The sequence below is a fragment of the Protopterus annectens genome, chromosome 1.part2, assembly GCF_019279795.1.
Source record: "Protopterus annectens isolate FY-2018-M chromosome 1.part2, PAN1.0, whole genome shotgun sequence".
Classification (NCBI taxonomy): domain Eukaryota; kingdom Metazoa; phylum Chordata; order Ceratodontiformes; family Protopteridae; genus Protopterus; species Protopterus annectens.
Window position 1 is genome coordinate 754,017,601 of NC_056727.1, and position 25,902 is coordinate 754,043,502.

Sequence of the window (25,902 nt, forward strand, 5' to 3'; positions counted from 1 at the left end):
CCTGAGATGCCCACGTACAGCTCTGGTGCTACCTTAATGGAGCAAAATCTTTCAGAATTTCTGATTAGGTCATTTCTTGTGATAAGAAAAAGGAACAATTTGGTTAAAGCAGACTATTTCCAAGTGGTTGCCTCAGGCTTTTAGTTATTTTTTTTGTTTTGTTTTATTCTTACCACTTCAAAACTATTTCAGGCAGTGTCAAAGGACATTCTGCTAGGGCCTTGGCTTAATCTGTGTTTTCAGAAAGGATTGTATTCTAGAATCATTCTAGATGCAGCAACTTGATCCTTCATACGTGTTTGCAAAGTACTAAAAGCTGGATTCTTTCTCAAGATCTAGGTCAGGCTTTTGAGGACCATTCTCTTTGGCTCCTGGACCCTTCCTTTCCACTACTCAGTTGGTTGCTCTAAGGTATGTTAATCTACCCAAATAACTTAGGCAGCTGCAGCAGTGGTCAGTATGATGAACACAGCCACTCCCTCCTTCCATCCACCTTTTGTTTTTTGGTGTGTTTTTTATGCCAGGATATGGACATACACCCCCCTCCCCCAGCAATGCCCTTTCAGGTCTCATCCTCCATCTCTTATTGGTATGTAAGATCTAAAGGGCTTGGCAATCAAACATGTCTCTTCTTCAGCTCAGCTTGAGCTTGACTAATGGTTTGGGTGTGTGGAAAGTAACCTGAAACTTAGCAAGCCAGCCAGCTGTTGGATCCTGTGCAAGATATAACCCAACAACTTAGGCTACTACAGTAATGATCATTTGAGCATCTACTGTTATGGTAAGTTACCTTGCACAGCTGTACTTTCTTTGGTATCCAAAGTTCGTACAATTTGATGTGGAGAGTGATCCTTCTAGGATGCCTCAAAACAATTGTGGTAGAACTTCACAAATTTTTTTGATTCCTTTGTCCTCCCTTTTTGTCAGGTCTTTTCAGTCTTATTACCTTAGTCTGTCACTCTTCCTTTGCAACTACTTTTCAGTTTAAACCACCTACATTAGCTAGAATCAGCAAAAGACTACTAGTAGTTCTCAGCCATGACAGACCCAGGTGAGACTTTTTTCCACTAAGTTTATCATGACTTGCAATACTTGTTTCTTTCTACTTCAGAAAATCATTAGCAAGTTACTTTCAAGTGATACTTTTCTAGATCAGTGAACAATTGACAGTATTGACCCTGTACACAAACAATCCTCCCCTTCTGCCTCAGGCTCATTCAGACCTACTACAGTGAGTTTCTCCATACACCAGAATTCTAGAAAGAAAGTGGTATGCCAGTTTCAGGACTCCAAAGTGAAGCCTGTGGGATTCTAACTAATCACCAACATAGATTTAGAAAAGGTCATGGTATAAACACTGTCCTACACTTTTAACAAATGCAGTCTGTTGTGTGAGTGATGGCATCTTCTCTATTGATTGCCAAAGGCAATGTAGACTGCACATTTGTCATGTGCAAGCTGTCCATCTTAATCCTCTTCTCAAGTGCATTGAATTTATTTTAGTAAGATATGAAAGGCTGTTTCTTCAAAACTGTTCTATGCATAGCAGATCATTCATTCTCCTTAGTATTATATGTTCCCAAATGTCTGATCTGATAATGTCAATCTTAATTTTAGTCTTGACAGATGGGTTTGGTTCCGATATCGGAAATGACTCGGTCGTTACTACAGCTTGTGCTAGCCAAAAATTCTCGAGTTTCACCTCTACCCACAATCCCTCTCTCACAATTACCTCAGATCTCATTTGCCACTTTTCTGAAATGGATGTGTTTTGCCAGTGCTCTCAAGTTTCAGTGGGTTTAGGTAAAAATTTCATTTCTTTTCATTTCTTAGGGCTTTCTCTTTCTCTCTTTCTTTTTTTCTATTTATTTGATCTTCTGCCCCATACTTTAATATTTTAACTCTCTTTTCCCCTTATTTTTTACATGTAGTGTAACCTTAAATATCATTGATATTCCTTTCCTGTACAAGCCTTATCTTCTGCAGACAAAGCCAAAACTGATGCATTCTCCCCTTCATCTTCAGTGGATAGATGAAAAAATAGGAGTCTCTTGGTTCTGACCTATCCGTTTGTTCCAAGACCTAAGAAATTGAAACCCTCAGCTCCAAAATTATCTTTGGAACCGGAGGCTTCTTGCTTTAAAATACCAGTGTAGACAACTACTCCAGCAACAATTGCTGTTTCAAGTGTTTCAACGATGAAGGCCCAGGTATAGGAAAAAATTTCTTGTTCAGCTACTATGACAAAAATTCCTGATTCTAAGGAGATTATTCCAAGGACTTCCTGATCATGTTCTTCCACCTTTCACTGGTGAGCTTCTAGAAGTGTTTATGCAGAGGCCTAGATGATCTTCAACATCATCTATCTGTTCCACCAAAAGTCTTTCTGAACTTGACGTGGAGAGACTGCTGAATAAAATATTGTGGGATAAAGGACTTTCAGGACCCCTCTCAGTTCTGACCCCTTCGGGTCTTGAAACTGAGCCTTCCTTTACTCCATTGACCACTTCTCCTCTAACCTCTTCCAAGGTCTTAGAGTTATCTGTTCTGAATCTCCCGGCACCAAATGTGCCAAATCCTGAGATCTTCACATCTTTGGAACCATAATCCCCCTGAGCTGTTCAGTAGCTTCAGACCAGAAACTTCTCGAAGCCGTAGTGACCCTGTTGGTTCCAGGGTCTAGGACTTGACTCCAAGTTTTTCAGAGCCATCTGCTGCTCCTTGGGGCTTTGGTTCAAGTTAGCTTGTCTCTGGCTTCTGTCTCTCGGATCAGTTCTTTGGAGTGGGGAGTGACCCCAGTCCCGAGGCAGTCTATCTCAGTTCTGGGCTTTGTTACCTCTTTGGGGGTACAGCCTTCGAGGCAATTGAGAGGGCCCTCTCACGGTGACTCGGTTGGTACCTTCCCTCTTAGAACAGGTATGCCTCTCTGGCTCTGTTGTTCCACCTGCCTCTCCAGTGGGACAGTGGGTGCTGGACTCTCATGTTTCTCAGATCCAGGTTCTGTCATCTTCTGACACCTCCCCAGTTTATCCCCCTGAGGAGGTCCCTCAGAAAAAGAAGTGTAAGAGGAAACACCTAGATTCCCCTCAGGAATCAGTCACTGAGGACACAGATTTTGATGAGAGGAAGGGTCCTCACAGTTACCATCTGAAGATGTCCCCTTTGGAGACATCCTAGAAATTTTAAAACAAAGGGGTGATTGGAAGTCCCAAAACCCTTCCTCGGAGGAACCTGCTTACCTGCAGACATTCAGCACCTGCCCATCTATCTCTTGGGTGTCCCCACCCACTGATAAACTCATTCAGTTGATTTTGCAGTTGGAGTGGAAGACTCAGGATAAAATCAAACCCATCCCCAAGAGACCTGACAAAATATTATCTGCCCATGAAGGTTAACAGTTCTGGGTGAAGGGGTTAGCTGTAGATGCCATGATCTTAGCCACCACAAAAAAGGAACTCACTTAGCTTTAGTTGAAGACTTCAGTTCTGAAACTCGAAAATGAAAATTTCAGGAGTCAGCAGATGGGCACTTGCAAACTTCTTCTGGCACCACATGGCAAGAAAGACTGATGTAATGGCGTCGGCTGCATGTTTTATACCCCTGACAACCTGACGTCATGGAAGAAGGGACAGCAACCGATGGCAGAACCCAAGACTTTGTTAATCAGACCAACTGAGGGCTACCTACTAGCAGATAACCCAAATGTAATGACTGCAGCAGTGAATGCACTCGAACATCTACATTTATGGTAATTGTACACAACTGTACTTTTTCTTTCCCAATCATTCAAACAGAGAAGAGTATTACCAACATACCCTAGATATTCACATGCAAATTCGCTTCTACTTGAACAGGACTAAGGCTTCTTGTAAATCAGACCAGTTATTTTGGCCTATTCTGGACCTAGATTAGGATGTACTGTTGCTAAGATCACATTGGCTAAATGGTTAAAAGACTGCGTAACCTTCATTTATAGAAAACGTAATATCCCATTAACTACTACCATAAAGGCTCATTGTACAAGGTCGGTGGCAACTTCTGATGCCTTCCATGCCAGAGCCTCTTTACATGACATTTGTGCAGCTGCAGCTTGGGCTAGTCTTCATACCTTCTTCAATCATTACAAGTTGGATTTGGCCTCCAGGGGAAGAGCATCTTTTGGTTCTATGGTGCTCTGGAATGTCCTTCCATAAGAGCCTCCCAGGAATACAGGTAGCTGGGGACTCTGTCCCACATGTAAGGAATGAACGAGGATTAACAATATCAGATAAAGAAGTTATGTCTTACCATAATGTTCCATCTGTATTGTTGATCCTCATTCAGTCATTACGACCCTCCCTCCTTCACCCTCCTGGGGCTTTTAGTGGATCTCACCATCCGGTTCTGTTAGGTCATTTGACCAGAGGTAGCCTCTACCTTCTTTTGACTTGCAAACTCAATCTGAAGTAACAGGGAGAGGGGAATTCTGGGTAAGAGTTTAGCTCGAGAGTTTGTAGCTGGCACGAGCTTGGAAAATGGCCGGCTTGGTTCCGAGGTCGGAGTCAACTACCCGCACGTAATGACTGAACGAGGATCAACAATACAGATGGAACATTATGGTAAGACATAACTTCTTTTTCTTAACCATAAGAAGGGGCATCTGTGTTGTCCATTTTCATCCTCAGCTTCCCTCCCATCAGTCTCCATCCAAAGCTCCTGGAGAGAACTGTTGGACTGTATTGGAACCTACAGTTCCAGGTATGAGCCATCTTTCTTCATCTCCTGTCTCTGTTTGTACTATGGGGATACAGCAGTGCATTATGGGTACAGGGAGGTGCTCAGAGCTGGATCACAAGTCTGAAATGAGGTTGAGTCAGATCCGAGGATCGGAACCGAGACCATACATTGAGGAAGAATGAAATTGGACAACACAGATGCCTAGTTATAAGAACATAACTTTTAATTAAGTATCATTTTAAAATAGAATTTACAAAAACATGCATAAGAAATAAGCATTATACTTACTATAATATGAATAATGAGTGGAGGAAGTTAAGAAACCATACTTAGTTATAATTCAGTTAGCTTTGACTCTTCCATTCTGTTATTTCCCCCCTGATGTTACATTTAAAATTAAACACTCCCACCCCATACAGGTGCAAACTTGCTAAGGAATTATGCACAGTAGTTATGCAAGAAAACAATTCAGTAGTCCAAGTAATGCCATTTAACTTTTATGAGATGTGGCACTCCAATCCATATCTTCAGGATTTTTGAGTAGTTTGTTTGGATAAATGAAGCTTCTTCCAGTGATTTAAAAACTTGTATTTCCTCATGCAGAGTTATTTTAATCTTAGAATTAAAGTTAATTATTCCCATCTATCTTCCTTGTTCTTTGATCAAAGGAAGGCGGACTTTCTTTCTGTTTTTTGTCTCTATGGAGTAGTCATCAAACCTGATCAGATTTGCTCCTATTTTGATAGGCGGACCAGACTAGCAGTTTCTAATATCCTTTTCAAAACTAGACAAACTTAATAATGGAATGTGGATGTGCATTTTCTCTTTTTGTAACAGGAACTAGGGATCTGTGAGTTCTTTCAGATGTGAATGAAGGAGCTTCTGGTAGGTTTAAGTTATATTCTAATATTACTTCTAAGTCTGTTCCTCCATATCACCAGTTGTTTTGCTTCAGTAAAAATTCTATTTGTGATTCATCTAAGAGTCTTCATATTCATTCATTGCTTCCGTACTAGAGATTTTCTTTTCAATTTGTTGTTTTATAAGACTGCTAGGAGTCTATCTGCTTTTTATATTCTTTAAAATTATCTGTTTTAAGGTCAGGTTTGTCCATTTTGTAAAGAAATGTCTTGTATACTTGCCAGCAACTGAATTTCTTTCTTCATTGATAACTGTTGTACATTGTTTTTTGAATAACTCGTTTGGTGTTTCTTTAATTCTGATAGTTAATAAATTCTAACAGAAAAATAATTGAATTTGAATACATTTTTTATATTCTTGAATCTTCATAAGGTGTATAGTCCAACATGATTTCCTTCAAATATGCTTTTAACTACAGATAATAGAATTTAATGAAATTATAAAACTTCAAACTGTTGCTGCTCTTATACTGCCTTCTTTGCACTTTTGTTTCCGATAATTAAAAAGTTAGTGTAAACATTCTAAAACTGTTTCTTTGGAGAAAGTATTTAAATTACTTTTGAGGGATGTTGAAGTGAATTAGAGTGCTTTTTACAGTGTTTTTACTGGGAAAAGTTACTTCTTAGTATTTAGATTTCACTGGCTTGTGTTGCTTACATTTCTTGGGAAAGAGGTACCATTTTCAGCTTGTGCCATGGAACAGACTGCCAGTCACAGTTGGACCTTGTTTCATCCACAAAAAGACAAAGATAACTAAGCAACCTTTGCCATCATAGCAGACTAAAAGTTTGCCTCAGCCAGGGTGACTCTGCTCTGGCAAAAGCTGGCTCCTCAGACCTGTCATCATCCCCCCCCCCCCCCCCCAGGATTCCACCAGGGGCTAACCACATCCTCTGCTTCTGTTGGGATCCCCTCTGTAGACAAGGGAGAGTGAAAGGTTGCTGTTTTGGAAGAGGTGTTAGAAAAGATGTGCCCAACCCTGAGGAAGCTGTTACTGCCTGTGAAGACTGGTAGAGATGGGTGAAGGCTGCCAGCCTAACTAGATAGAATTGTGCAGATAATTCTATCATTTATAAATATGAATGTTGAACTACAAGCTTGTTTTTTTAAATGAAAGACTGTGCTGTGAAATGCTGAACTTAAAACAATGCGGCAACATTGCCATATGCTGTAAAGAAAGCTAAGTCAAGCATTTCTTGTTGGTCCTTTGAAATTCAAATTATTTCATCCCTGCCTTTGATGTTTACAATTCGGCTCTGGCCAGGCTAGATGAAGGCTTCCTACCTATTGTTTTAAGGCTAAAGTTAATGACCAGAATTTACATATGGAATGTCCTTTATTGCTCTAAGTATAAAAGAATATAAATGCATTTCTGTCAGCCTGGGAACACCAGGAAAGTGTGAAATGATGTAATGTTTTATCAGAACTGCAGTTTCAATTTAAACAGAGAGAACCAGAAGGCATTAAGCATTTTTGTCTTGTTCATCCAACTCATCAGCACTGCCTGTTGTCTTATGTAAGTTATCTTAGACTTGTGTTTTCTTTTAGAGAGTTAGAAATTAGAAAGTTTAGACTACGTGTTTTTCTTTTATGTCAGAACTGTACTACTGAATTATTTTAAGTATTTCTGTGTGATCTCTGAATTCTTGACTAGCACTGACTATGTAGTAGAAAGTATTGTCTTGTGGTTTTAATTATTTGTTATTAAATATTTTAAAACCTTTTAACTGTGGCTGGATTTGTGTAGAGATAATTTAAGCTCTAGAGTACATTGCATATTTATAGTGATTACTGTACAAAGCCACTCTAATAAGCGTTGACTGATTAGTCACACTTACCATTGGATAATAATATTGCACAGTAATAATTGGACACCCTTTTAAGGACCTTTGGGTAGCGGATAATATTAGCTGGGTGCTGTCAGCCGGTACTACCATATAGTCTGGGTAACAGGGGCACAGCTAGAGAACTTGTGTCAGCCTTCCCCAGAAGTGTCTGTGGTTGTGTAAATTCTTATCTCAAAGTGTGTGTGTGTCAGCTACTTGGGCAGGGACATGAAGCACTGGTTGGACAGAGAGGGTGCTGGAGATTTTAGATTTCCCACTAGGCTGAGATCTAGACCCTGTAGCTGTGCCAGTGGAGAGTCTTATTGGTGACCTGGGGAGCAAGGGAGCAACCAGCCCCGGAGTGACTGTGATCTCTGTGTGCTCTTTAGGTAAATTGCAATTTACTGTGTGTATTTGTTATCCTTTCCTCTCATATGAGATGCCCTCTCTGGTGTTAGTGGTGAGGATTGAGGCTCCTTGATTGCTGGGCCAGGGCACGGGCGTCACACTGCCATTAATAATCCTGTTTGTCCCAACCTTCCTGATAAAAAGAAAATGAAAATGAAACATGTATCTTCTCCTGCACGTTTCATTAGACAGGAGTAGTTTGTCTGCCTCAGAGTCTTGTGCAGTCTGTTGATCCTAGTTATCTGGTGGTTTTATTGTAAAAGAAAAAGGAATTCTTCTTTTCCCAAAGAGGTTCAATAAATTGAATCTGGAAAAAGATGTGATTGACATGTATGGATTATTCTTCTCTGAGGCCACCATGTTACCTGAATAACCCTGTGAAGGATTCTTTCTATGAGCCTATTTTCAAAGTGCGCCAGTGTTTTCAGTGGGTGAACACTGGTGTATGTCCTTCTATTTAGAGTTGCAGTATTCTTTACCTATGGGTTGTATTCCACCAATCGACCCGACGTCTAACCTGTATACAAAAGCTTATTGCCAGTACGTGGGATGTTGCACGAAGTCACTGACAATGTCAGCCATAAAAGGGACCTCTGCACATACCTTCCTCAGAATAAGTTAGCCCTATGAGGAAGAGGAATCCTATGGCCAAATAAAAAGGAGTCATCCTAGGAAGGAACAAGTTTACAGGGGAAGGCAGGTGGGATAGAATACTGCAACACTGAAGAGAAGGACATCTATGGTTATGGTAAGATTTTACACAAATATTCTATGTGCTTCTATTCAATGTTGCATTACTCTTTACATATGGAAGAGTGCAAAAGCTCAAAAGGAACCCCGGGGGAGGAGGTGGGAGCAGAAAAAGAAAGGAAGAAACATTTTCTACAAATCCATGCAGAATTGCTCTAGCAAACCCTGCCTTGGATCTAGAGATAATGTCCAATTTGTAATGTTTTGTAAAAGTATGAACAGATGACCAAGTAGCAGCTTCCCAAATGGAATGCACATCTAGTCCCTTGAAGAAGACCCCTGATGAGGCAACAGATCTGGATATGTAAGGAATACTGCAACACAGAAAAGGAGGACATCTAGGGTTATGGTAAGATTTTACACAACTATTCTTTCTCAGTTCCTTAGAAAATACTACATGCTGGTAGAACAGGGATTCAAAGAACCTCCTCCTATCCACACAGTGTTATCGGCCTTGGAGGATGTTTTTGTAACAGCCTTTGGTTTCCCTAATAGCCAGCCTGTTGCACTTAAGCAAGTAGAGAAAATGTACAAAGTTCCTCAGTTTTTCAAAATTTATACAGTAATCCCAGACTTGACTGCAAGTATAGCTTTAGTTAATCCAGCTTTTGATAAGCATTTTGTCAATTCTTATCCTTCCCCTTCTGACAAGAATGATAAAACAGTTGTTTGGAGAAAAATGTTTGCTTCTAGAACTAAAGTTTTTAAAATTTTGAATCGCCAGGCTCCTATGATAACTTATTGTAATTGTGAAAGTGTGATGAATGTTGGATCTGCAGTTCCCTCCTGTAATGAAAAGTCTGCTTTCTGTGGTTTACTTTCTTCAATTTCTGAAGTCCCTCCTCATTGCTTAAAAGTGTATACGTGACTCCTAGATTCTGCATCCGGGTTTTTGCTACAGGTACTTTGAGAGTTTTGTCTTGCTGCATTCTCAGAACCTCCCAGATGATGTTAAAATGAGATTTCAAATTCTTTGGAAAGAGATTTAGTTCTTGGACCCTCTGCTGCAGAGGTTCACAGAAAATGTGACTAGAAGTAAGTTGAGATAGGGAATCTCAGATTTTTCAGCCTTCATTTTCCCAGTTTTCTGCTCCTTTATCCGATTTTGACATAAAGCGAACAGTTTCAGCAAAATGCTGGTAAGCAGGCATTTAAAAAAACAGTGGCAAGGAAGTTCCAAAAAGAAAGTGAGAACCTCCAGAGAACAAAGGAGAGTCAAATATAGCTGAATAACTGTAAGGAACCATGTCTCCCAACCTAGCCCCCCCCCCCCCCGCACACACACACACGGTGTCAGTCCCTTGTCCCTTCCAGAAACTCCTATCTCCATTTCTCTTTGACAACCGTTTGTTTGAGACAAATGGGTCCTGAGACTGATTCAGTAAGGTTACTGATGGCAGTGGGAAGAATTTCTTCCATTCCACTGTATTCTGCATCCACTAGACCAAAATCCATCAGCTCTCATCTGTCTTACAAGACTTGCTATCTCAGGGGTAATAGAAACAGTTCCTCCATTCAAGTTGGGAAAACGATCTTATTCAAGAACATTTCTGGTTCCAAAGAAAGAAAATGCCCAGAGACTAGTTCTGGACCTTTCTTTCCTAAACCAGTATATGATGGTGCCTAAGTTCAAAATGCTTTCACTTTTATCATCCTGGAACCCCTTCTTCCTCATTTGAGTTTTTTTTTTTTTTGTAACTTTAGATTTAATGATGCTTATCACATTCCTATCCATCCACACTTCATATGTTTAAGGTTTTGTGTGTCTAGAACACGTCATCTGTTCTGTGCTCTACTATTTGGTTTATCCACTGCTCCAAAGTGTCAAGCTCTTGTTACAGGTCATTGTAGGCTACAGGTTAGACACATTTTCCATATTTAGACAACTACCTTATCATTACAGAGTCCTTTTCTTAGTGTCTGTAATTTCTCACTTGGGTGAGCAATCTTTTCAGTCAGGGATTCCAAGAGGGCATTCAAAAATCGTTTATCTCCCGTCACGCAGGGATTTTTTTTCCTGTGGTGTCTGCTAAACACCAAGTACAAATGAATTTTCTTCCACAGGAAAATACTTAACTTTTTCATGGGATGTTTTTCATAATGATCACTGCTGTAGTAGCTGTAGCTATATGGGTTATATACTGCCAAGGATATAACAGCTGGCCAGCTTACAAAGCTTTAGGTCACCTTCCACTTGCTCAAACTGTCAAGCAGCTTGAACTGAGATGACTAAAAGGCAAGTTTGGGTGCAGACCCATTCAGAGCTTTACTGCCGCCAAACAGTATGCTCCTCTGAGGATCAGTGGTCAGACTGTGATTTTCTTAGCTGGGCAGATAAGTTTCCTTTGGGGGAAAAATGTTTCCATTGTCTTATTTTTTTACTGATGTTTTATTACTTTTCACTTCAGTAAACTTATTTTAAAGCAAGGACTTTGGGCTGTCATAGTGTTTGAAAGTGCTTTTCTTTCAAACAAGTAACATTTGTGGACTGTAGTTTTACTGGCATTGTTTCTTATTTTCCCCAGGATAGAAGGACCTTAAGTCAGAGAACTGCTTTACCCTTAGCCCATTTAAGTTGGAGGGCTCCTGCCTTCTTTCACTCTTCTGGGCATAGCCCATTTAAGTTAGGGCTGTGCCCTCCCCCTTTTCCTCTCCTTTACAATTGTAGTTGATTGTTGAACTACTGTTGTGGTTGCTGCTGCTGTTGCTATTGTAAAAAAAAAATGTTCTAGTCTTTTAGCTTTGTGTTCTACTCTGTGTTTAAAATGTCCTCTAAAGATTTGAAACCTTCTGTTTTCAAATTATGTGAGAAATGTAGACAGAAAATGTCCCTAACTGATAGACAAACTATTTGTGTGTAATGCCTAGGAGCTGTCCACCTCCAGGAGTCTTGTCCAGTTTGTCATTCCTACAATCACAGGGCTTTTCTGGAGAGGAAAAACAAATTAATCCTAAGAAGTCTTTTAAAAAAAAACCCTTCTCGGAAGCAATACAAGAAGATCTGGGTTCATCAAAGTCTGGCAAGTCTCCTTCCTCTATATCTGACAAATCTGGGAAGAGATCTTCCTCTTCCAGTGCCCCATTTGAGCCTTCCAAAAAAATTACAAAAATTTCCTCACCAGATCCTAAGGCTGTCAGATCCGTGAAACCTACTGCTCTGACACCATCAGTCTTGGTGCAGGTGGAGTTCGAGTTGAGGAGCTGGTTCCCCCTGTATTGGAGTCATCCTCCCCTACTCTTAGATCTCCTATACTGCAGCCTTTCAAGTCTCCAACCTCGGTCTTCCAGGAGCCTATCCAACGACATGGATAGAGTGGTACAGAGGCTATTAAGAACACCGGCGCTGGCCAAGCTGTTATCAGATCCGACACCGAGGGCTTCCCTACTACTTAGATTCCTCCTCCGATCCAACCTCAGAGCTGGAATGTCCAGAGCTGATAGTTGTGGAACCCTCGGAACTGAGACCTAGTATGGGATCTTTGGATCCTATCATTGCTTCGATGTCCTGAGCTCCATCAGAGCTTGAGGAGTCTAGGAGCCAATGCCCTCTGTTGGGTCTGGGGAGGCGAGTTGGATCGGACAGTTGTCTGATCCGAACTTGCCTCTCGGAGCATCAGCTGAGATGAGCTCAGCTCCTACCTCAGCTTCTGAGCTATCCTCCTTGATTCCTGAGATTCCTTCAGGTTCTTCAGATCCAGGGATTTCCTTGGATCAGTGGCGGGGGGCTTTTGAGGTGATGAGATGTGATGAGGAATTCTGATGCCAACATTTTTTTGAAAGGGGGTTTGCATAAGAGACCTCCAAGAAAACCACTGGCTCCTCCTTGGGATCATGCATTTGTGGTAGAACAGCTAACATTTCCTCCATTTGAACCAGCTCATCTGGTAGACTTGAGATGCTTATCATGGAAAACAGTTTTCTGATTGCTTCTGCAAGAAAAGTATACAAGTTACAAGCTCTTCTGCTGGGTAAAACTTATCTTATTTTCCACAGAGGCAAGATTTCTTTGAGAACTGATCCTCATTTTATGCCTAAAGTGGTTTTCTTTAAGCCAAAATTTCCATCTGCATGTGTTCTTTTAACCTGAAAATGAAGGAGAAAGGATACTTCATATCTTAGCTGCCCACGTACAGCTCTGGTGCTACCTTAACGGAGCAAAATTTTTCAGAATTTCTGATTAGGTCATTTCTTGTGATAAGAAAAAGGAACAATTTGGTTAAAGCAGACTATTTCCAAGTGTCTGTCTCAGGCTTTTATTTATTTTTTTTTGTTTTGTTTTATTCCTACCACTTCAAAACTATTTCAGGCAGTGTCAAAGGACATTCTCCTAGGGCCTTGTCTTAATCTGTGTTTTCAAAAAGGCTTGTATTCTAGAATCATTCTAGATTCAGCAATTTGATCCTTCACACGTGTTTGCAAAGTACTAAATGCTGGATTATTTCTTAAGATCTAGGTCAGGCTTCTGTAGGACCATTCTCTTTGGGCTCCTGGACCCTTCCTTTCCACTACTCAGTTGGTTGCTCTAAGGTATGTTAATCTACCAAAATAACTTAGGCAGCTGCAGCAGTGGTCAGTATGATGAACACAACCACTCTCTCCTTCCATCTACCTTTTGTTTTTTGGTGTGTTTTTTTTAATGCCAGGATATGGACATACACCCCCCCCCCCAGCAATGCCCTTTCAGGTCTCATCCTCCATCTCTTATTGGTATGTAAGATCTAAAGGGCTTGGCAATCAAACATGTCTCTTCTTCAGCTCAGCTTGAGCTTGACTAATGGTTTGGGTGTGTGGAAAGTAACCTGAAACTTAGCAAGCCAGCCAGCTGTTAGATCCTGTGCAAGATATAACCCAACAATTTAGGCTACTACAGTAATGATCATTTGAGCATCTACTGTTATGGTAAGTTACCTTGCACAGCTGTACTTTCTTTGGTATCCAAAGTTCGTACAATTTGATGTGGAGAGTGATCCTTCTAGGATGCCTCAAAACAATTGTGGTAGAACTTCACAAATTTTTTTGATTCCTTTGTCCTCCCTTTTTGTCAGGTCTTTTCAGTCTTATTACCTTAGTCTGTCACTCTTCCTTTGCAACTACTTTTCAGTTTAAACCACCTACATTAGCTAGAATCAGCAAAAGACTACTAGTAGTTCTCAGCCATGACAGACCCAGGTGAGACTTTTTTCCACTAAGTTTATCATGACTTGCAATACTTGTTTCTTTCTACTTCAGAAAATCATTAGCAAGTTACTTTCAAGTGATACTTTTCTAGATCAGTGAACAATTGACAGTGTTGACCCTGTACACAAACAATCCTCCCCTTCTGCCTCAGGCTCATTCAGACCTACTGCAGTGAGTTTCTCCATACACCAGAATTCTAGAAAGAAAGTGGTATGCCAGTTTCAGGACTCCAAAGTGAAGCCTGTGGGATTCTAACTAATCACCAACATAGATTTAGAAAAGGTCATGGTATAAACACTCCTACACTTTTAACAAATGCAATCTGTTGTGTGAGTGATGGCATCTTCTCTATTGATTGCCAAAGGCAATGTAGACTGCACATTTGTCATGTGCAAGCTGTCCATCTTAATCCTCTTCTCAAGTGCATTGAATTTATTTTAGTAAGATATGAAAGGCAGTTTCTTCAAAACTGTTTTATCCATAGCAGAGCCTTCATTCTCCTTAGTATTATGTGTTCCCAAATGTCTGATCTGATGATGTCAATCTTCATTTTATCCTTGACAGATGGATTCGGTTCCGATATCGGAAATTACTCGGTTGTTACTACAGCTTGCGCCAGCCAAAAATTCTCGAGTTTCACCTCTACCCACAATCCCTCTCTCACAATTACCTCAGATCTCATTTGCCACTTTTCTGAAATGGATGTGTTTTGCCAGTGCTCTCAAGTTTCAGTGGGTTTAGGTAAACATTTAATTTCTTTTCATTTCTTAGGGCTTTCTCTCTCTCTTTCTTTTTTTTCTATTTATTTGATCTTCTGCCCCATACTTTAATATTTTATCTCTCTTTTCCCCTTATTTTTTACATGTAGTGTAACCTTAATTATCATTGATATTCCTTTCCTGTACAAGCCTTATCTTCTGCAGACAAAGCCAAAACTGATGCTTTCTCCTCTTCATCTTCAGTGGATAGATGAAAAAAGAGGAGTCTCTTGATTCCGACCTCTCCGTCTGTTCCAAGACCTAAGAAACTGAAACCCTCGACTCCAAAATTATCTTTGGAACCGGAGGCTTCTTGCTTTAAAATACCAATGTCGACAACTGCTCCAGCAACAATTACTGTTTCAAGTGTTTCAGCGTTGAAGGCCCAGGTATAGGAAAAAATTTCTTGTTCAGCTACTATGACAAAAATTCCTGATTCTAAGGAGATTTTTCCAAGGACTTCCTATTCATCTTCTGTAGACCCTTTCACTGGTGAGCTTCTAGAAGAGTTTATGCAGAGGCCTAGATCTTCTTCAACATCATCTATCTGTTCCACCAAAAGTCTTTCTGAACTTGACGTGGAGAGACTGTTGAATAAAATCTTGCGGGCTAGAGGACTTTCAGGACCCCTCTCTGTTCCGACCCCTTTGGGTCTTGAAACGGAACCTTCCTTTACTCCATTGACCACTTCTCCTCTAACCTCTTCCAAGGTCTTAGAGTTATCTGTTCTGAATCTCCTGGCACCAACTGTGCCAAATCCTGAGATCTTCACATCTTTGGAACCATAATACCCCTGAGCTGTTCAGTAGCTTCAGAACCAGAGACTTCTCGAAGCCGTAGCGACCCTGTTGGTTCCAGGAGGTAGGACTTGACTCCAGGTTTTTCAGAGCCATCTCCTGCTCCTTGGGGCTTTGGTTCAAGTTAGCTTGGCTCTGGCTTCTGTCTCTCGGGTCGGTTCTTTGGAGTGGGGAGTGACCTCAGTCCCGAGGCAGTCTATCTTAGTTCTGGGCTTTGTTACCTCTTTGGGGGGACAGCCTTTGAGGCAATTGAGAGGACCCTATCACAGTGACTCGGTTGGTACCTTCCCTCTTGGAACATGTATGCCTCTCTGGCTCTGTTGTTCCACCTGCCTCTCCAGTGGGACAGTGGGTGCTGAACTCTCTTGTTTCTCAGATCCAGGTTCTGTCATCTTCTGACACCTCCCCAGATTATCCCCCTGAGGAGGTCCCTCAGAAAAAGAAGTGCAAGAGGAAACAACTAGATTCCCCTCAGGAATCATTCACCGAGGACACAGATTTTGATGAGAGGAAGGGTCCCCACAGTCACCATCTGAAGATGTCTCCTTTGGAGACATCCTAGAAATTTTAAAACAAAGAGGTGATTGGAAGTCCCAAAACCCTTCCTCGGAGGAATCTGCTTACCTGCAGACATTCAGCACCTGCCCATCTATCTCTTGGGTGACCCCACCCACTGATAAACTCATTCAATTGAATTTGCAGTTAGAGTGGAAGACTCAGGACAACATCAAACCCATCCCCAAGAGACCTGACAAAATATTATCTGCCCATGAAGGTAAACAGTTCTGGGCAAAGGGGTTAGCTGTAGATGCCATGATCTTAGCCACCACAAAAAAGGAACTCACTGAAGAGAGGAGTTCTGTCCATCCACCCAACAGGGAATATCGGGCTATGGACAGATTTGGGAAGCAGGCCTACACTTCATTGACCTTTGCTGTAAGGTCTTTGAACGTCTTGGTACACTTTACAAGACTTCAGTGGGATCTGATTAAGGAATTATTAGATACCCTGGTGGGAGCTGTAGCTGAGGGAGTCCAAAAGAAAGTGGCTTCCCAGCTAGCCACCTTGGAGTCTTTGTCTAATTCGTTCATGAGGTTAATTGCACATATAGCCGAAGGAACTTCCAGAGCAGCAGGTACAGGTGTAGCCATAAGGAGCTATGCCTGGATGCACCTATGTGACTTTGCAAAACCATTCAAGTCTTCTTTCATCAATGCTTCCTTTGACGGGACATCCTTGTTTGGCCCAAAAGTAAAAGAGACTTTATTCAGGTGTGAGAAGGATGCTAAGGCCCTTTCTGCTGTGGGTGTATGTTTCTCCACCCTTCCTTTTCTAGGAACCAGAGGAGTGGTGGAAAAATGTGGTTCAAAAAATCCCAAGGGCCTTTCCAAGACACATGTGGGGAGAGTCCCCTGGGGGGAACCAAAATGGAAGATGCCACCCTCATGGCAGAGGTGGTCTGCAAAACCAGAGCTTCAAGGATTCCTTTCCAGGGAGACCCTTTCAGCACTCCTGAAGGGAGGCTCAATTGGCTTTCTCTGGAGGCAGTCAGGGGATGCTTGTCCTTACACCTAAACATCTGGCTACGCACAACAGATTACTGGGTGCAATGGATCGTATCCAGAGGCTATATCATTCCTTTTCTTATCCCCCTGTACACAAGAAAATCCCCGGTGTTCCACCCAATCAGAGGGATTCAGCAGTGCAAGAAATTCAAAAACTACTGGACAAAAGAGTCATCCAAGAAATCCCACCAGACCAGAAAGGATCTGGAACCTACTTAGGAGATTTTTCTTAGTTCCAAAAAAGACAGGAGACTGGAGACTGATTTTAGATCTCAGCATGCAGAACACATTAGTTTGGCAAACAAAGTTACAGATGGTCACAGTACAGTCATTTCTTTCCTTTCTGAAGAAAGGCGACTGGATGTGCTTGATAGATCTTAAGGACACTTATTACCACATAATAATGGACAAACACTCCAGGAAGTTCCTCCACTTCTAGCTGGGAGCTAGTCATTACCAGTTCAGAGTACTCCCCTTTGGTCTCACCTCAGCCCCTAGGGTGTTCACCACATGCATGGCAGTAGTAGTAGCTCACTTGAGACTGCAAGGATTCCTGGTGATGCTCTTCATGTTTCACTGTTGCAGTCATCACATTTGGGTTATCCCTGCCAGGGTAGGTCTTGGCCGGCCCGAATACCAGATGCTTAATATTTCTGCGTCAGTTGCTGTCGCTTCAGGACTGACATCAGGCCATGAGTAGTATAAAGTAAAGCAGCCGATGCCATTACATCAGTCTTTCTTTCTTTTCATGGAGCCCGAAGCAGAAGCAGTTCACAAGAGTGCCCGTCGGCCGCTACCAAATTGAAGTTGAAGTCTTCTAAAACTAAGTACCCTGTTGGGGATCCTTTTTTCTTGCACTAACCGATGTCAGAAAAAGTTAATAATTGTCTTGCCTGTGGCAAGCAAATACCACACCAAGACTTCCACTCTTAATGCATCACTTGTTTAGGCCCAGACCATGACGTCACCTGTTGTCGCTTCTATGCTTTGTTCAACACCAGAACTATCTATCATCAGGCCCTTATTGTAGCCAGATATTTTCATTTACAGTCCTTGAATTCCAATATGGCTTTGGTAAGCCATACAACAGCAGATCTTCTGAAAAAACATAAATATAAAGACAGAGACAGACAGCACAGGTCCAAACCTACCAACAATGCTTCCGTTGAGCTAGTCGTCAGTCATCTGCTACTCAGTGAGGCACTTTCGCAGCCCCTGATGCCCACTTCAGTTTATTCGTAGGCCGCTACTAAGACTCTTTTGGAGTCTGGTATGCTGCAAAACTCTTCTTAGACTAAAGATCTTGCGGCCATCTCTACCTTGGATGGGTCCGGAGCTGCTGAGCAGCCACTGGCTTCCGAGGAAGTCCTTTGCACTACTGAATTTTGACACAAACCAACGTCTTCTTTCGTGACTACTGTTCTTTCAAAAACTACCGTGTTTCTTAGGCCCAAGGTTTGAACCACACCCAAGAAACCGACGACCCACTCTCAGGTGCCTGCTTCCTTGTCTCACTCTCAAATGCTTAAAATGGCAGAAGACCTTATCATGTTGATCAGGGGAAGCCAAGCTACCTCCTTCAAAAAGAAGAGATTTGTGCCCTATAGTTTTGTCTGAACAAGAGTCAGATGACTCTGATGCATCTGAGTATGAAGACATGCAACCCCTTTCCACTTATGAGGATTCTGATGCAGAGGACTCCATTCCTTCAACCTCTCCCCCAGAGGATTTTTCCTTTGGGGGAACCCTGCATACTTTAAGGGAGCATTTCCAATGGGAGAGTCAAGACTACCCTCAGTCTAAAAATTTCTAGATCTTCCACAGCACAGACCCTTGGCCATCCCCCAGTCCTGGATGTTTTCCTTGAATCCAACTTGATTCCTGACACCCTACCTCCTGCTCCCAGGAAACTAGACATGTACTATAGAGTCCCTGACTCACACAAATATCTTTTTCAAACTCCAACAGCTGACCCTGAGGTCATGTCTCAAGGGCCAAAAGGGATTAAAGCAACCTCTGCTAAGAATCCCACTCCCTCAGACAGGGAATCCCGAGCTTTGGACAGATGGGGTAAAAAAGTATACACCTCAGCTACTCTTGCTATCAGGGCACTAAATTGTCAGTTCCATATGCTGAAATGTCAGCAACATACCTTGGAACTCCTTGAACAAAAAATGTCTTCTTTCCTGCTGGGGCAGAATCTAAAGATTTACAAGACTTAATGCATTCTGCAAGTCAAGTAACTAAACACACTTTGCACTGTGGTTTTGATGGCCTAGAGGCTACTTGCAGGGCAGCAGTCACTGGATCTGTCATTAGAAGACATGCATGGCTTAAGGAACAACCCCTGCCAGACCATGTCAAATCCAAATTGTTGGATGCCCCCTTGCACAAAGATAATTTATTTGGCACTAAGGCAGAAGGGGTCTTAAACAAGATGGAAGAAAAAGCAAAATCAATGCAAACAGTTAAGGATTTCTTACAGATCCAGCCACCTAGGTTCAGCAGTCATTGTCACTCCAAGCACTGTTCCTTTCTTGCTCCGAGTAAACTGGCCCAGCATAGGCCCCGTGGAAATAGACCCCCCAGACAGCAGCCCCAGGGAATGCAGAGATCTAAGCAGTGGACTACCTCCACTTCAAAACTAGGGAGTTCAAAGCCACCTGCTTATGGTAAGAACTCACAATGACTCACCTCCTACACCCCCCCTGCCCACCTTCACTTACCCCTAGGAGGAAAACTCTCCTTTCACTCAAGCACCTGGGCCACCATTACCAAGGACCAGTGGGTTCTGAACATTGTGTCTCAGGGATACAAATTTTCCTTCCACACTCTCCCAACCCCAACAGGGTTCCCAGATATACCACCAAATCAGTGGGCAGAGGCTCAAAAGCAAATCCTTTCCCTGCTCTCTCTGAGGGCAGTAGAGCACGTTCCTGCAGAACAGATAGGCCAAGGCTTCTACTCCAGACTTTTTCTGGTGCCCAGAAAAGGGGGCACCTGGTGCCCCATCCTCGATCTATCCATTCTAAGCACCTTCTTGGTAATCCCAAAATTCAAAATGCTTACCCTCCAGCATCTGCTACCATGCCGTCCAAGGAAACTTGGCTGGCCACTCTAGATCTAAAACAGGCCTACCTACACATTCCTATTAGGAAATCATGCAGGAAATATCTCTGTTTCAGGGCAGTATCTCAACAATTTCAATTTTCTGCACTTCCCTTTGGCTTATCTACTGCTCCCAGAGTTTTCACAAAATGTCTGGCTCCAGCCATTGCCTTTTGCAGACAAAGAAATATTCAAATTTACCCATACTTATATGACTGCCTTATTCAGGCAGACAGCCAGGAAAAACTGCTCCAGCACCTGGCCTTTGTAAAGACCCTGCTAATCTCCCTGGGGTACACCAGTCAACAAAATGAAATCCAAACAGGTGCCCACTTGAAAGATAATCTTCCTAGGAGGAAGTCTGGACACAGCATCCCAGATGGCATACCTTACACCAGAGAAACAAATTCTCCTGACAGCCTACTTCTCTCAACTAGCCACCAGGCCCCAGCTATCTGCAAGGAAGATCCTGCAAGCTCTGGAGTTCATGACATCTTGCATACTACTCATTCCATATGCCAGACTGCATATGAGGAAACTTCAGTGGTACCTAAAGAGCCTTTGGTGTCAACACTTTCAAGACCTGGAAACTCTTCTACATATAATTCTTTGCCTCAGAAAGGATTTTCTTTGGTGGGCAACAGCATGCTCCCACAACAAGGGACTGCCCTTCTCCCCACTGCCCAGACGCTTACCACAGATGCATCAGACTATGCTTGGGGTGCACACCTGGACGGCAGGTGCATACAGGGCCATTAGAGCCCACAACAAATCCCTCTGCACATCAGTCAAATATAGATGATGGCTGTGCAGCACGCTTTGATAGCTTTCAAATCCCTTCTCTCTCCAAGGGTTCTCCTGATCAAAACAGACAACACCACTGTGATGTGGTACATCAACAAGCAGGGAGGGACTCACTCCTACCCTCTGTGCAGGCTGGCCATGACCCTTTGCCTCACATCCTCTTCCATGCAACTACACCTGTTAGCACAGTACCTATCAGGCTGTCTCAACTCTCTGGTGGACCAATTAAGCAGAAATCTTCTGGACTCACATGAGTAGCAACTCAACAGAAGTACCTTCACCCTAATAACTCAGAAATGGGGCACCCCGAAGGTCGACCTCTTTGCCTCCCACACCAACCATCTGCTCAGCAAATTCTGCACCAGAGACCACCACTGCATGGCTTGGAAAGTGGATGCCCTGTCCTTCCCCTGGGTCAGTCTATCGGTCTGTGACTTTCCTCCCCTACCTCTCATCCCCAGGGTACTGCTCAAAATAAGGGAGGAAAAACCAAGGACCATTCTCATAGCTCCAGACTGGCCCTGACAACACTGGTTACCCCTTGCTGTGCAGCCTGTCCCCACTGCCTCCTTGGCATCTCCTTCAGATTCCAAACCTCCTGATCCAAATGAAAGGGGAATTCATGCATCCCCAATTCCATTAGTTGCCAGATGTCCTAATATTTCTTCCCCAGTACGCCACATCCTCTTGTCAGCTCCTAAACCTTCCACTCGTAAACTGTACTCTAACAAATGGAAGAAATTTACCATTTGGGCCCATGAAAAAATATTAATCCCTTTTCTGCTTCTATAGAACATATTTTAGACCTTTTAGCCTCTCTTTTCCATGCTGAAGCTTCCACTTCTACCATCAGATTACAATTAGCTCCAATTTCTAATTTTTACGATGGTTTGGAAGAACATTCTTTAGCCTCTCATAGACTATGTAAATAATTCCTAAGACGCATGCTTTTGTTGAAACCCCCTTTCAAAGATCCAACACCTCCTTGGGATCTAAGCTTAGTGTTACAGGCCATAATACATTCTCCCTTTGAGCCCTCTGCAGAATATGATCTGAAGTTTTTGTCTTGGAAGACAATGTTTTTGATAGCCATTATCTCTGCCAGAAGGATTTCAGAGATCCAAGCCTTGTCATCTGAACCTTCTTATCTTATTTTCCACAAGGATAGAGTTTCTTTACGAACAGACCCTCCTTTCTACTGCGAGTCTAACGTCAATAAAACAATTAATTTACCAGTTTTCTTTCCAAATTTTTCCAGCAAAGGTGAATATTTCTTACATTTACTTGATGTTCATAGACCATTATGTTTCTTCACAGAACAAAAGACATTCAAAAATTAAATCAACTATTTGTTTCCTTTTCCGGTGCAAAGTTGGGTATGCCAGTCAGCAAGGTGACTCTGACTAAATGGCTGAGAGAGTGCATTTTATTTATTTAGGATAAGAATAAATTAACCTTGTCTAGGCCCTGAAAGCACATTCTACAAGATCTGTAGCCACCTCAGCAATTTTCCAATCTAGAGCTTTGATGGATGATATATGTGCAGCAGCTACTTGAGCTTTTCCCCATACCTTTATTACTCATTACAAATTGGACTTGGTCTCTAGAGGAAGAGCATCCTTTAGTTCGATGGTGCTCAGGAATATCCTTCCGTGAGTCCTAGCTGGGGTCTCTGTCCCATCTGTCAAGGATAAAATGAAGATTGACAACATCAGATGAAGAAATTATGTACTTACCATAACGTTCCATCTGTGTTGTCTATTTTCATTTATCCTTGACTCCCCTCCCTTTATCCCCATAGCTTTAAAGATGTTTTGGTGGGGTGGATTATATGTCCTTCAATTATTATGTTTTACAAGCAAAGTAGATATGGCTTCAATTTGGGCTTCTTTTCTCTACAGATGTATGTAAATATATATATGTGTGTGCTTATATACTTTTTTGCAAACTTGATCTGAGGTAATTGGGGGGGTGGATTGTGGGTAGAGGTGAAGCTTCAGAGTTTTTGGCTGATGCAAGCTGTAATAACGGTCGAGTCTGTTCCGATATCAGAACAGAACCCATCTCTCAAGGATAAATGAAGATATATGTCAGAAAAATATGTATTAATGTGTGTGCTTAATGCTAATTAGAAACTAAATGAGTTAACACGTTTTTCATTCTATTTTATATGCACTATTTTATATACAGCTTAGTTTTATATGAGACTAAAAGATGCTTTTGAAACTGCAGTGTGCTTTCTGAAAACTTGCAAGATGCCCTCTGACCTAGTAACTGCTAGCACAGCAAAATTCATGTTTATGCCTTTTGGAAATGTACTTGAGAAGCAGCTGATTATCTGCTAGGTCAGGAAGCAATGAATGAACAATGCCATATTCTATAATGTAATGATTTTGAACAATTAGCTCTGTTCAAAGTATGAGAACACGCACAGCTGCAGAAGGAAGAGATAAAACAGACAAAGGACTGTTGGAGAAATGAACTGCAATCTATACTTGCTTTGTGCTCAGATTAGCCATAGTACCTTGAATGGTAACATTGCATATATCTAATCGGTGGTAGCCAAGGCCACGTTGTTTTTCTTAGGAAGTTTCTCACAAAAATTGATAGTACAAGCAGAAATTTACAAAAACAATCACTACGAAATGATGATGTTAAAACTTGTGATTTACTACGTCACCTTGGTAGGCAATGTCTTATTAGAAACTGTATAAAAATGCTTGCATTTCCTGATTCTAGTCAGACAAACTCTGTATTAGCACGTTTTTGTCTCCTTGCTGCAAGATTAAAGTGCCTTAACCTGAACCTACCATGTACTGATCATTTTTAAAGTATATTTTTCCTTTGACAGATTGGTCCTTCGGACCGGAAATATATCTCTCACTCTAGCTCAGGTCAGAATTGGGCCCGGTGGCATGAACCTGTACGGAGAAGAGGCCACATCAGTTCTTCTGCTTTGAAAGACCCCCGACTGAATTGTCGTTCAAAAGAGGCCAGCCACTGTTTCTGATCTGTGATTGGAGGATGAGTCAACGTTCTGGTGGGATCAAGAAACGGAGGCTCAGGTAAGGAGGAATTTACCTTTTTCTGTTTTAGATCAGGGACTTGTTACAGTATTTTTGTTTTTGTCAGGGAGATTTGCATGTGCAGATCAGGGACAAAAAAGATTGCTGTCTTGTCATAGATCAGGGAAACAGAATAGGTAGGCAGTTATTCTAGATAAACTGTGAAAAAGTGTAAATTGTGGTACCACATGATAAAAAGGGTTACGTAATAATTTTTAACTTGGCTAAGGCAACATGAGAAATCAGTGCACAAAAAGTTCCCGAGACCCGCCCTTAACCGAAGACGCAAAATATATGCAATTACAGCGTGCCGATAATGTTAGGTATTATACAAAATGGGTTAATAAATACAAATTTGATGGTAATTTAGATAAACCTTCACTTATTAAACTTGTTACACAACTTAAAACAGACGCGAAAGGTCAGCTAAAAAAGCAACGACAATTAGGAGTCCCTCAAGTACACAGGTGGCTTGAGGAAGCAAATCGCAATTCAAAAGCAATGTTTTTAGATAAAGAAGACAATAATTTGGTAATAGCAACAGCCCCTCCGCCCCCTCCACTTCCCTTACCAGAATATGAAGCGAGTGGACAAGCTGATCCACCTCCGCTATACCCACCTGTTCCTGCAAAACCAAAACCCTTTGTCAGAGATCCTATCGAGACCAGGTCTCGAGCACGCAACTTAAGAGGGGATATTGAATTGTATGAAATAAATAAAAATTCACAAGTTATGAATGAAGAAGAGATATGTCCACTCATAGAAGTACGAAATCCGCAGGCAGGACAGGACCCAACTCTTCTAGTATATAGACCGTGGACACCGGAAGACATCCGGAAAGCCACAGAGGGAATTCCCCATCCAAAAGTTAATTTTAGAAAATTCTTAGAAGACCTACAGGGCATGAGGTTAAGTTACCATTTGAATGGAGAGGAAGTAGAGAAAGTAGTCAGACAAATCATAGGTCCAGATTGGCACATGATCAGTGGCAACTGGAATCCCCATGACGCAAAGCTTAGACCACTCCCACATAGTAACGCAGAGCTGGACAACAGAGTGAAAGGTCTGACAGACCGAATCTCTGAGAAATGGAAGCCTAGGGCTGATTGGACTTGCATTAATCAATGCATACAACAAGAAGGTGAAACTGTTGATAGATATTATGCCAGATTATTAGACTGTTTTAATAACTATTGTGGAATGCAGGTACCTGAAGACCAAACACATGATTCCCCATATGAGCAGCAGCTAAAGAATGCATTTTTGAAAGGCAGTATTGCACACATTAGCAGCTTTATTACAAAGCACATGGTAGATCATCGTACAAGTAGATTACAGTCATTACTTGAATATGCAAGACATGCCGAAAGGCATTTTAATAGCAAAAAGAAAAAGAAAACTCAAGTATTTGCAGTAGAAGACGGATCAGAATTCTTCGTAGTACAAACTGGGAAGAAGGGTAAGAAAAATACCCAGGGAAACAAACAATCTGATAAACGATCAGAGGATTTTGAAGAGGGAAAGAAAAGGGGTGAATGTTTTAAATGTGGGAAAAAGGGACATTTAGCAAGGGATTGCAGGCAAAATAAAAAGTTAACCACTGAAGACAAGGAGGGTGAGGGCTGACTATATGGCAGTCAAGAATCACTGGAAAGGAATAAACAAGAAAAGACAAGTGAAAATGTGATAGAAGGGGCAGAGAACATGATAGAAGAGGTAGAAGATGTGCATGAAATCACAGATAATGAAGAAAATGAAATTTTGGACTTAGCATTATTGAGCCTAGAGCTCTACTTAGCAGACACAAAACCGGAAGTTACACTTCTGGTAGAGGGGAGGGAAGTTAAATTCCTGTGTGACTCAGGGGCTTCACGGACCCTGATACATCCTTCCAAACTACCAGAAAATTCAGAATCACTTGACTACATATTAGTGAAAGCAGCTAATGGACAGCTGTATCGGGAGCCACTCTCCCACAACATAGCGATAACTGACCCAGTTTCAGG

At 41.9% G+C, this 25,902-nt stretch overlaps 1 long non-coding RNA gene across 2 annotated transcripts in view; it reads right to left on the reverse strand.

The window, feature by feature from the left end:
• LOC122791131 overlaps positions 1-25,902 on the reverse strand; it is a 1,637,998-nt gene that overhangs the window by 900,726 nt on the left and 711,370 nt on the right. The gene's annotated exons all lie outside the window — the stretch shown is intronic.